Below are 13,355 nucleotides of genomic sequence, written 5' to 3' on the forward strand. Positions count from 1 at the left end.
ATAAATAAATAAATAAATAAATAAACACAATTAAAAAAAAAAAAAAATGGAGTTTCTGGTACTGATTAGTCTCACAATAAATACATTTTAAAATAAACGATTGGAATTATATTGGCAATGATCCATAGTTAATAAAATGGATCAGAAAGATACTGACATTTATTGCTAAGTTTTCAATGTCCGTTGAAATAACTCAGTGCCTGTACTGAAACCTGTAATACTGAGGTTTTAAAGTCAAAATATATTACCTTAATACGAATAACAAAGGCTCAAAAATTATATATATCCTAATTTAAGATAAGATGAATTGATGCAGTGGAATGCTGACTTTGTTTGAGAATTTTTTTTCCTGAGGCTGTCTCATCAGCTCATTTTAATAATATCATAGCAGGCAATCAATGTGCTGTCTCCATGTTAATGGACATTAAACTTGTCTCACTTCCAGAATGCATGCATAAGGCTTTACGATCTGGGATTTACTGAGAAAACTGCAATAAAAGTATTGATGTCCCCATCAGTTTGGGTCTCAGTCTATAATTAATAGCTTGTTTCCTTTCATTTCAATGGAGACAATCAAGTTCTAAGCTAATTAAGTAGAGTTAAGCCATAAATTGCAGTTTAAAGAGAGAAAGTCTGGTTTTGAAACAAAAGGCATTCAGAAGTTTTGGAAAGAAAATACATTCACAATACTTGATTTGACATTTGGAAATGTTTCTCTTAAGTGAAATACATGGCTTACTTTCTGAAACTAATATTATGCACTAGAAACCATAATTCATCTTCAGTCAAAACAGCCATTCATTAGCTGATGTACTCTCAAGAGTATCAGAACTAGTAGTTTGGACGATTTTTTCACTACAGATAATTTTGTGGTTTGTGGTTTTTGTGGTTTCATTGGCAATGTTTTAGTTTCATGGCTGAGAAAACCTAGTGTTCTGTCATAAAGTCATGTGTATTATTATCAAAATTGATGATTCTTGATGATTCTTAATAATGATTCAAAATTTTCACTGCTATTATTTAATGTGCTATGTTGTTTTTATATTTCCTCTAAACTTCCTCTAAACTTCATAAAAGATAATTGATTTTAATTAATTGATTGATTTAATTGACTTTAATTAATAACAACATTTAGCTATTAAACTGCCTGGCAGTAGTCTAGCTTATAAACACTCTGGAGACTCAGCTTGTTCCCTCTTAAAGCAGCAATTTCCATTTTTCCCCATATAACACAGTGAGTGATTATACCACCCCAACACACAAAAAGTAGTTTGGCTGTAACAGCCCACTTAAATAAATAAAAATATTTGAGGCAATGTGTACTGAATGCTACTTACTACTCACCTCCCACAACCTAGGCATGATACTGACCCTCCTAACTCCACCAGGCAAGACTTACTGCTTTAAAAAATAATAAAATAAAAATTAGAAAGTTGTGCAAATCTTCATAAAACAAATACTTTCTAGAAAGTTTTTGCTTTCTCTGTTCAGAGATCTTAAAATATTTATTGTAGTCATATATTATGTTCCTTGTCGTCATTACTATAAGTAACAACTTCATTTCCCTAGTTATATTTATGTTCAAATATCCCATAGCCTCATTATGTTAAGAATATTAAATTTATCAGTCACTCTAACAAATTGAAACTAAGTCAGCTACACCGACAGATTCCCTTCTTGCCATCAATATAACCTACGTGCACTATATATAAAATAGATAACCAGTAAGGACCTACTGTATAGCTCAGGGAACTCTACTCAACTCTCTGTAATAACCTATATGGGTGAAGAAATCTGAAAAAGAATTAATATATGTATATGTATAACTGAATCACTTTTCTGTACACCTGAAACCAACACAACACTGTAAATCAACTGTAGTCCAATAAAATTTATATAGATAGCTTACACACTACAATTGGCTCAGGAGGGATCCAGTGTCCAGGTGAGTTATTATTAGCGCCATCTTTCACTATGGAATTTGTGCCAGAACAGACAGTAAATTATACAGTCAGCCTAGGTCTATACACAACTTCAGCCTTCTCTCTACCTTGTTTTTCTGAAAGCCCTGGAGGATAGAGCAGAACTGGTGAGCACGGTCTCACAGAAAACAATCTTACCCTCACCTTCAGCTGTACTTCTCTTTCCTCAAGTTGCCACTCTCAGGGTTACTCTTGACCATCTTGCTCTCCTGTCTCTACAGATGCACCTGATCTCACCTGCACCCAGGATTACGCTGCTAATATTCTCGATCAGTAGACCACATGGGCTTACAGACCATCAGGATCTTGACACTCAGAGGAGGTTTATCCTCCCACCACAGCTTCTTCCACATGCTCTTAGATCACTGCTCCACTCGTGAATTATGTGCACCTAACTTACCTATCTTCAGATCGTCAGGGCTTAACTCCTTCCTATTCTTAAGAAAATATCTCTTCTGTGATCCTGGGTTTTTGCAGTGGGTGCCAATACAGTTCCAAAACTAATTGCTCACCTGGCTGCTCTTTGGATTTTATAAAGGAAACCCTTTTAGGTAATAAAGATGTTCACAGAAGGCTCAGTTCAAGCACAGGTTTATGTCATTTCCTGAGTCATTGCTTCTTTCCAGCATATAAACCCAGTTGGTGAGTCTTCCTTGTAGGTCCAAACTACTTTCTCTATAGTGATTTTTAAAATTTTCAACAGAGCCTTTTAGTTTATCCTGAATTTTATATTTCCCCGATATCATTTTTAAGTTTGATAAACAAATCATGTGTGCAAAGTTTGTATTTCTTTCACTCTTTTATGAGATTATTGGCCTCAATGATATTTAAGAGATATGTTTTAAATAACATGTTTTAAATAACATTGAAACTGTGCTTTGTTGCTTTCTTTGTTTGTGTTTGCTCTATATTGCTATTCTGGTTTCTCAGTTTAGTCTGTAAGAAAAAAAAGAAAGAAAAGAAAAAGAAGAGGGCTAGAAATACCTGCCTTGCATCTGCTGAATGCACTTGTGATTATTTAAATACACATACCTTGAAACACACACACACACACACACACACACACACCATAGTAACACTTTCTACTGCAATTATTAAGTCTGAGGGTGTGCTAGTGATATGAGATAATAGTTCATTGTTGTTCTAATACTCTTGGCAGGATTAGTACACCATTTTTGAAATCTCTACCTAGCAAATGTAAATGCAGGTGCTGCTGTAGGTAGCCTGGTTTGCACTTACTTGGTCAGCATTATAATAATCATATGGGTTAATGAAAGATGAAGTAATACAGTTAGGGAGCTTGAATTTGGACTTTATTTGGGGTTAGTACATTAACCATCCACAAAATTGGATGGCAGATGTGATCTGGTTATAAACTTGTTACAACATTAACCAATAGAATTTATTTATATGATATTTTCACCAAGTGGGTATCCTTTTCCCCCTTTTCCTCACTACACAGTTACTATAAAAGCTTCATTTTTATTTCAATATGGCAACTTTTCCATTTAAAAAACAAGTCTTTGTATGGGAATATATGTATATGTATAACTGATTCAGTTTGTTATAAAGCAGAAACTAACACACCATTGTAAAGCAATTATGCTCCAATAAAGATGTTAAAAAAAAAAAGTCTTTGATGAAGGTCTCTCTCTCTCTCTCTCTCTCTCTCTCACACACACACACACACACACACACACACACACACACACACACACACCCCTACGTATTTGTTTTCAGATGGCCGGTCTAACTGTATATATTGTAGTAATCTTAATAAACTGCAGAAGTATAAATTAAATTCTGAACTCTAATTTTTCCTTGTTATGTAGTTAGAAATATTTTGTTAATTTGAGGGGAAAATGATGTGATAGGAAAAGAGGCTGAGAATTAAATTAAGGTCTTAGACTACGTGGCTTGTATTTTTAGCCTGGATGCTTTATATAAATTTGCCATTATCTCATGGGATACTATTTATTTTCCTTTTCTAATCCATCCTAATTTTGTGAATTGTTTTAATTTTTCTATAAAATAGGAAACAGTTATTTTCATAGGCAAGTCCATTGTTAGAATCACACTGAGTTTCTGACCTGTCATTTTAAACAACCAAGAAATATTTTTTATCCATTTGATACTCTGTAAGCCATTTTAAAATATACTTAAACTGCTCCTGATCATTTTCTGCCCTATTGGTTGTTAACCACAATCATTTGTACAGATATTGCCAATTTCCTGAACCTAATGCAACAGACAATCCTACACATGGTTTTGCTGTTGTCAATTATATTTTTGTTTTCTCTACAAAGCTTTCATGCTACTTTTTTATGTTATCCTGGTAAACAAACTACATATATATATATATATATATATATATTTTTTTTTTTTTTTTTTTTCCCCTCAATGACCTGAAACTTAGTGACTAACCTCAATTTTAGAACACATATTCAGCACTAAAATTTCTAGGCAGTAGTCAATTGCTTGTCATTAGATTTAAAATTTGTAAACTTTACTCCAGTTCACTTTTCTGTTCTTTTGAGAACTAGAATGGAATTTGCTTGAAAAGATATCATGGAGCTGAGACATGATTTTCAGAAGATCTCTCTGTACAAACCTGAAAATCTTTCGTAGGCAAATGCTGTTCTTTCTCTTTATTGTTCTTCCAATTTGGGCATACAGTAAATTGAATATCTGTCCAAAAGTGACTGTTGCCCTTTACTTTTCTACTGCTTTTGACGTGGTGGTTTTCTCATTGGCTCTCTTTCTATCTGGACATACTTTTCTAACTCACTCAAAATGTCTGCATGTGAGCTTCTTTTCTCTAAGTGGTTACCATGTAGACCAAGTGTCACAAAGTAAAATCCCTATGGGGCCAAGAGGTTGACAAAAATATTTACTATAAAGTGGGCATATATAGGAAAAGTTTACTGCTAAAAATAGAATCCAGTGTTCTTATTTTTGCTAAACTACATTTTAATATTTAGTATAATAAAATCATATATGATACTGGATAAAAATAGTTACGTGTAAATTCCTAATTTTGACATATTAATTTTTTTCTTTCTGGACAAATTTTTGATAAGATTTTTATATTTATGAGAAGATATTAAAATGCTTAACTTCTTTTTGTCCTTAAATATCCTTTTTCTATGTATCTGTTCTCTTCTAAATGAAATGTAGTACTCTCTTGTTATAATTGTATATATATAAATATTTATTTGCACTTCTAGAATAAATAGGTACATAGAGGCTCATGTCTATTTTAAAATACCATTTATAATGGTATTAAAATATGAAATACTTAGGGAAAATTTGACAAATGATGCACAAATTTTGCATACTAAACTACAAAACATGGCTAATAGAAATACAAGAATACCTAAACAAAAAGGTAGGTATATTTTGCTTATGAATTGGAAGAATAAGTATTTTTAATTTGTCAGTTCCCAATCAGTCACAATATAGATTCATCATTACATCAACCTTGAAAGAGAATAATGTTGGAGGACTTACAATACATGATTTCCAGGTAATTAAGACAGTGTGATATTGTTAAGGCAGACAAATTGATCAGTGGAACAGAGAAGAGAGTGCAAAAGTAGATCCCCACCAATACGGTCAATTCATTCTCATAAATGATAATCTTTTCATCAAATAGTGCAGGAAAAGTGGGTAGCAATATGTAAAAATAAATAAATAAACCTCATCACTTAGCACACACCATACAGAAAAATTCACATGAAATGATCATAGACCTAAACAGCTAAAACTATAAAATATCTGGATGGAAAATACGAAAAAAATCTTAGTGGTCTTTGGTTTGGCAAAGATTTCTTAGTACAAAATAAAGTTTTAAAAGTAAGAAAAGAAAGTAATAAATTGAACTTCCTCAAATTAAAAACCTCTGTTCTTCAAAAAGCACTGTTAAATGGAAAGGTGATCCACAGGTTATACCTAATATATAGAGATAGATATATTTTAATAAATATTTGTTTATAAAATATATACAATTTTGTAAACATACATTATGTATATATATATTTACATTACGTTTACATATATGTTCTCCCACAAAGAAAACAAATAACCAACTTCAAAAATTGGAGGGGCTTCCCTGGTGGCGCAGTGGTTGAGAATCTGCCTGCTAATGCAGGGGACACGGGTTCGAGCCCTGGTCTGGGAAGATCCCACATGCCGCGGAGCAACTAGGCCCGTGAGCCACAATTACTGAGCCTGCGCGTCTGGAGCCTGTGCTCCGCAACAAGAGAGGCCGCGATAGTGAGAGGCCAGTGCACCGCGATGAAGCGTGGTCCCCGCTCGCCGCAATTAGAGAAAGCCCTCGCACAGAAACGAAGACCCAACACAGCCAAAAATAAATAAATAAATAAATAAATAAATAAATAAATAAATAAATAAATAAATAAATAAATAAAATTAAAAAAAATTGGAAAACATTTGAACAACAACAAAGGAAACATTTGGATAGCAAAATATCACATGCAAAGTTCTCGACATCAGTTATTTAGAAAGTAGAAAATGCAAATTAAGACCACAGTGAAATTCCATGATAAATCAATTAGAATAGCTAAAATTAAAATAATACTAACTGTTGGCAGGGATGTGGAGCAACTGTAACGTTCATATACTATAGGTGAATGTAAAATGGTACAACTACTTTGGAGAAAAAGAGTTTGGCAATTTCTTTAAAAAGTTAAAGATATATCAATCATAGGATCCAGATAGTCTCCTACTATTTATAAACGATAAATAAAAACATACATGTACACAAAAACGTGTAAACAAGTTTTAATACCAGCAGTATTTGCAATAACCAAAACCTAGAAACAACCCCAATGTCCATCAATAGGTGAAAGCATTAAAAAAATTGTGGTAACTTCTTTTAATGAGATATAGTAACAAAAGGAATGTACTGCTGATGCATACAACACGGACTGAGCTAAAAAGAATTACGCTGAGTGAAGGAAGCCAGACTTCCACCCCACCAAAAAGAAAAAAATAAAATCCAATTACATAGTATATAGTTTCATTATATAAAGTCTAAGAAATGAAAACTAATGTATAGTGACAGAAATTTGATAAGTTTGCCTGGGACAGGGAGAGTCAGGAGGGAGAAATTACAAAGGGTCAGGAGGGAACTTTTAGAGGTGATGAATGTACTCATTTCCTTGATGAGGTTATAGCTTTGGGACTGTATACGTATGTCAGAACTTACCAAATAGTATACTTTAATCATGTGCAGTTTATTTAATGTCAATTATACTTCAATAAAGCTGTAAAAAAAAATATAGATTTACAGGCCAGTATTAGTAGTCATGTCTTTGCCCTACTTTTATATTTCTGGATTTTATTAATTGGAAAAAAAAAAAAAAGCTACACAGTACTAGGCAGTTTTCCTTAAAAATTACTGGTTTCATTAATCACTAAACATATTGTCAGTCTTGATTTATTTAAATTTTGTCCTAGATAACACATCTTTGATGAAAAGAAAAACTTTTAATCAATTAAAATACAATTTATAGGAGTTTTTTATTATAGCTACATTACAGTAAGGTAATAACAGAATTCTAATTGCACTCTAACTTGCCAGTTGATTTATTGAAAACTTATGCAATAAAACTAATGTAAACATGATTAAATAAAAGCCTTTCCATAATTAAAGTGTAAGTTTTTATTTAGTTTATCTGAAAGCACAATAATGAAGAGATACAATTTAAAATCAAACAAGTTTTTTTCAAATGATTTGGGCTATAACTATCACTGATTCCACAAAGAAAAATATTTAGAAATGCCAACCAAATATCACATTATTAATATTTTGAGATGCTACATTAATAATCTTTATGTTTCAGAAATTATTTTTCAAAGAAAATTAGACCTAAGGAGGTCACTTATTACTACTGAAGAGTTTATCAATTCCACTGCCAGCAGACAGTATGGTTTAGAGACTCTAGTTTTGAAATCAAGCAAATCTTAGTTGAAGTCCAGACTTAAGACTTTCTAGATATATATATATTCTAGCAAGTTATTTAATCTTGATTTTTTCCTTCAATAATAAAGGGAACTTATCGAAATGACATTAGTGAATATTAAACTGTAAAGTCTATGTCAAGTAGCACCACATGATAAAATTCAAAGTGCCAGCTAATAATATTAAAACATTTTTAAAATATCAAAACTGTCTGTTAGTAAAAAAATTGTGAAAAGGGCAAAGTTCATCTTTAATGTTCCTTCAAACTACCATTTGTTTAATTTCATTACCTTGGTTATTGATTTTTTCACACTGTGATGGCCTCTCTCATGGGGAGAGAGACACAACTTCCTTAAACTCTTCAAAGTATATTAACTCTGTGTCTCATTTGATGATCATAGTTTGTGTGCTGTTTGTTCCTGTAAGCTTCAAAGGTAAAACATATGCTTTTTAATGCTTATTTGCTGTAAAGTGATGACTTATGCTTAAGGGGTGGTTTTATCAAAAAAGATAAGGAATTTAGGCCAAGACGTGTGATGCGTACTTTTAAGCAAATTAGCCTCTTGCATATATCAAGCTATAGGGGGTATAACCTGATCCATCAGATACGCAAGTACAGTCTCTGTAGAAAACAGATATATCTAAGGAGTGGTACATACTGACAAAAGAAAATCAGAAAAGGAGACTATGAATATAAAATATTCAAACTACAATCACAATCTTATTTCTGAAGTGCTTTCTTGGAAAATTTTGTTTTACAATCTACAATTCAACTTAAGACCTTCAAAGAATTTAACAGCAACAGCCACAACAAAGGAACCCCATCCTAAGTTGCTACTTCATGTAGGTATAGCAATTGGGAAACCAAGATATATGCAGGAAAATAAGAGGAAAACACAAGATTTGCATTTGAAGAGGGAAGATACCATTTGTGTATTTTAATTCAAAATATCACTTTGCTGTCTATTAAAATGAACAAATACATACTGTAAAACTAGTTAAATGTAGCCCTACTTTTTTAATGGCTGACTTTAGTTTATGGAAATAAATGGACTTCTCAGTGCTACAAGGCATACATAAAAGTATTAATTTAGAATTCCACTATTTGTAACATAGCTTATTATATATTAAATTATGTTCAGCTAACTATGAAATTGCAATTTTACTGACACATGCAACTCATGCAATGAATAGAAGGTATTTTTATTATAATTTAATCATCTTTCTTTAATCAAAGAAAAGCCCCAGTATCCAGATGTGTTGTCTTCTTCATCTACAAAAGCTTAAACTGTATACTTTGGGCTCCAATCCTACATGATTTCCTATTAAGATGCTGTTAGAGTTTAAACAATATTTAATCAGAAAATCTGTAATTCTGCTAAAAAGAAGTTCTAGCAAAATTACTTAAAACCAATATATACATGAATAGAAACAAAACATGTTCACATTTCTTGTTTTGTTCAACCTGTCTCTTCCACGGCTGTATACATATAAGAGAATGCATTGTAGAAAATTAAAGTCCCACAAAAATTAATAGGAGAATGAAAGAACACAAATATTGATGAACCATTAAAAAGTTGCTTTTTTGTTATCGATTTTTAACAAAATGTTCAGTGTATCAAGTCAATTATTCCCCTGCTATACCTTCAGGTAGTCATTATTAATAATTCATCTTGTTCATATAAACACATACCAATATCTATACATACATATTCCCTTTTTAATTAAAAATAGAGCATGTCTATTTTCCAAATCATTTATCTCATTAGATTTAATAATCTATGACAATGTTATTATATAATTTATTTGAAGATATGATCTTATGTCCAGAGTTTTGCCACTACAATGCTATCACATCCCTTTTGACACGTTTATATATTTGTTTTGTTTGTTCCTTTCTGTTTGTTTGATTTTTAAGATTGATTAGTTAGGGTAAAGCTATAATAAGTTGCTATAAGAACTGAGCTACAACACATTAGTGGCTTAAACCAATTGTTAATTTCTCATTCATTTAATGGTAGTGGGTTGGTGAACAAAACAGAGGGCAACCTCCTCCCTCAGGGACCCAGGGTGACTAAATTTCAGCCATTTTCTACAAATGTATTCCAGTTTCCCTGGGAATATCTTCTATTACAAACTAACCAGAAGGTGAAAGGGCACTGGTGATCACCTGTAGGAGATAGCTATTTACAATTTAGGCCTGAAGTAGCATATATAGGGGTTCAGAACGGGCCTCCCCAAAATGTGTCACTTTTGCATGAGGATTATTTTGAGCTAAAGGCAATCATGATTCTGCAGGTTCAAGTGAAACTACTGCCCTTCGCTTAACTACCTAGACTATTTTAAATTGGGGATTTTTGCCAGAAAACAGTTATTGCCAGAGATAAATTTATCTAAGTAGCCCCATCTATCTGGCAGGGCAAATACCTAATTACTAAGCATCTTCTCTTCTTATTGTCCTATGAATGACCCTCCTGGCCTTGGAAGCCCCAGGGGCCTATCCCATTTCTTAGCTCAGGATGGTATATACACCTTATTTTACCATTCTCTCTTTGAACTTTTCATGTATTTGGGGTCTCTGACCTTCTCATGTATGTGGGGTTTAAAATTAAATTTGATTTTCTCTGTTAATCTGTCTCATGTCAATTTAATTCTTAAACCAGCCAGAAGAACCTAGAAGGGTAGAGGAAAGTTTTCTTCCCCCTCAATACACACATCCTTCCAGAGCTAGACCTCAGTCATATGAACACCTCTGAAACAGAGCAGGACCCTATGGTCCTTCCCCCCACCGCCCCATGTCCTCCACCTGCCTTTTGTTGTAAAAAACTTTAGCCAAAGAATAAGTTTAATCAGAGAAGTGAGAAAACGCAGAAACAAAGGAAAGCAATAATAGTTTAGTCAGTAAGCAAAGTCAAGGACCTTTAGTTCCTTCTCAAGGGCTATAGATAATATTCTGAGCCATATCCTGTGGGCTGTCTTGTAGATACTGAAACCCACACCATGTGGAGGAAGTTAACTACATGATGACCAGACTTACGTCGCCATGACATAAGCTGCCACAATTCCGAGAAGTGGCCTCAAGGAGATGGGAACAAGCTGACCCTGGAACTGAAGGTTAACTGTACTTAAAACAGTCAAGATGACACTGATCAGACCACTGCATGACCAATTTCAAGAAGACTGTCAGAGCTGACTGTGCTGTTTCTGCATGTAGCCCCCTGCTCTGTCTATAAGAGCTCTTGCCCACGGATTGGTGGTGGAGAAGGGGGGAGTTGGCTTTTGCACAGGAGTCTGCCCTATACTAGCAAGGAGACAGGGACACAGTCTTTGTCAGCGACTCTGAACAACTTTAAACTATGGAACAAAAAAACCATAAATTTTGTGGAGTGTTTTATACAAAGTTTAATAGATAATTGTGGATATATTCCAAAAAGTTTGAAATACATCCCATTCCCACCGGCAGTGTATAAAAGTACCTTTTCCCTTATATTTTCATTAATACCGATATTGTCAGTAGCTTAAATTTTTGTCAAATATATTATTTGGGTAAAAGGTGTTATACTTTTGTTTTATTTTGCACTTTCAGTCTACTAGTAAGTTTGAGTATATCTCATTTTTAAAGGACATTTACACTTCTTATTCTAAAATTCATTTTCATACCCTTTGCCTAATTTTCTAATTTTTATATTCGTGTTTTTTCTCAATTTTGTGCTTGAAAAAAGTTGTAAATTGGAAACACTCATCCATTTCCAGTCAAATGGGATGCAAATACTTTAAGCGTATTGTTGACATTTACTTCATTTCATTTTAATTACAGATTCCATATTTCTGAAATATTAATAATATAAATTTATCAAGTTCAAAATAATCATTGAAAATGTAATGCCAATTGAATTATTAATCCACCGCACTAATATGTCCTCCTGCTCGGAATTTTGTCAGGAGATGAGCAATTTTGTTCTTGCAAGTTCAGGGCTTTCTGAGCAAAGAACACTGGTACAAGGATGATTAAACCACAGCATGTCTTTGAAGTTAAAGACAGTGAATTTCCCCAGAGCCATTTGCTCCTATTCAAAAGGTAATCGAGGTTAGAGACATCTTTCTAATCCCCCTGGTGCCAATCGCTTACATTTCAGGGTGCAAAACTTCCTCTCCTTCCCCAAGGGAGTGTTTGTTTACAGTCCAGAGTGAAAAAACAAGATTTCTCTATCTTCAGAGCGGAGGATGGACATGTGTGCCAGCAGCTTCTAGGAGAACTCTGAGATTCACAATTCCAGAGACCCTCTCCTCCGGTGCAGACCCCTCTGTGCGTGCAGGGGTCATCTGGCAGTCATCAAACCACATTGTGGGGATTTGGATTTGGGGCTTGGGGGACTGCCTCAACCTTCTCTGTTAATCAGAGGGCTTTTCTCTGATCTAGAGGGGTGTGTGTGTGTGAGAGAGAGAGAGAGAGAGAGAGAGAGAGAGAGAGTGTCAGGCTGACTTGTTAGGTTGCAAGTAGGGTAATATCTCATAACATGTACAGTTTCAGACTTAAAAACTTTATCATCTTTTCTCCCTCTTCCTTTTTAGAAAAGAAAATGGTGAAAAGAACATCACTCTCATCCAATAAAGAACAAGGTTAACTCCTATGCCTTGTACTAAAATTAGCACTGTTAATCTCATATGTGATAGCCCCATATATTTGTAATTCTATGGGTGGATATACACTCATAGAATTACAAAGAATAACATGTGTGTGTGTGTGTGTGTGTGCATTAAACTTGTGTGTATTAAACTAACACTCTACAATAAAAGAAAAAATTAAAATATAATAATAGCAGATTTTGATCTGGAAAGGGGCATTATAAATCAGGAAAAATGAGCATAGATACAAGAACTTGGGGATCCTCATGACTTTGAACTTCAGTAAAACTTTAATTTTATTTTGCTCTTTCCATTTTCTTTGAAAGGCACTTTTTGCACTTCTAAGAGGTTTATATTACTTTTTACATACCAAACTAACAAATCCATCTGTAATTTTCTTCTTATACTGCTTAATAATATTATTCTGTTGTATATTCAGAAACTGATTCATACTATGGTTGAATCTGTACCTGTAACACGTGTACAAATGCATAATTTGTAGATTTTGGAACAACATAAGATATTTTTATCTCCAGTGAAATTTTTTAAAGACTAAGTTAGCCTGGTTATCTAAACTAGGCTTCATCCCTTTGCAAACAATAAGAAATCATCAAATATTTCCAGGGTCTTTAAAGTGAAGTTAAAATAGGTCTAAGAAATAAGTTGAGTATCTAATATCTCCTTGGAGAATCAGAGAATCTTCCTTCAACACACCTGATTGTCATACAGTAGGATGTCCCTGCTGCCAGCTATGTTAAGTG

This window comes from Eschrichtius robustus, chromosome 3 (genome assembly GCF_028021215.1).
Source record: "Eschrichtius robustus isolate mEscRob2 chromosome 3, mEscRob2.pri, whole genome shotgun sequence".
Lineage (NCBI taxonomy): Eukaryota > Metazoa > Chordata > Mammalia > Artiodactyla > Eschrichtiidae > Eschrichtius > Eschrichtius robustus.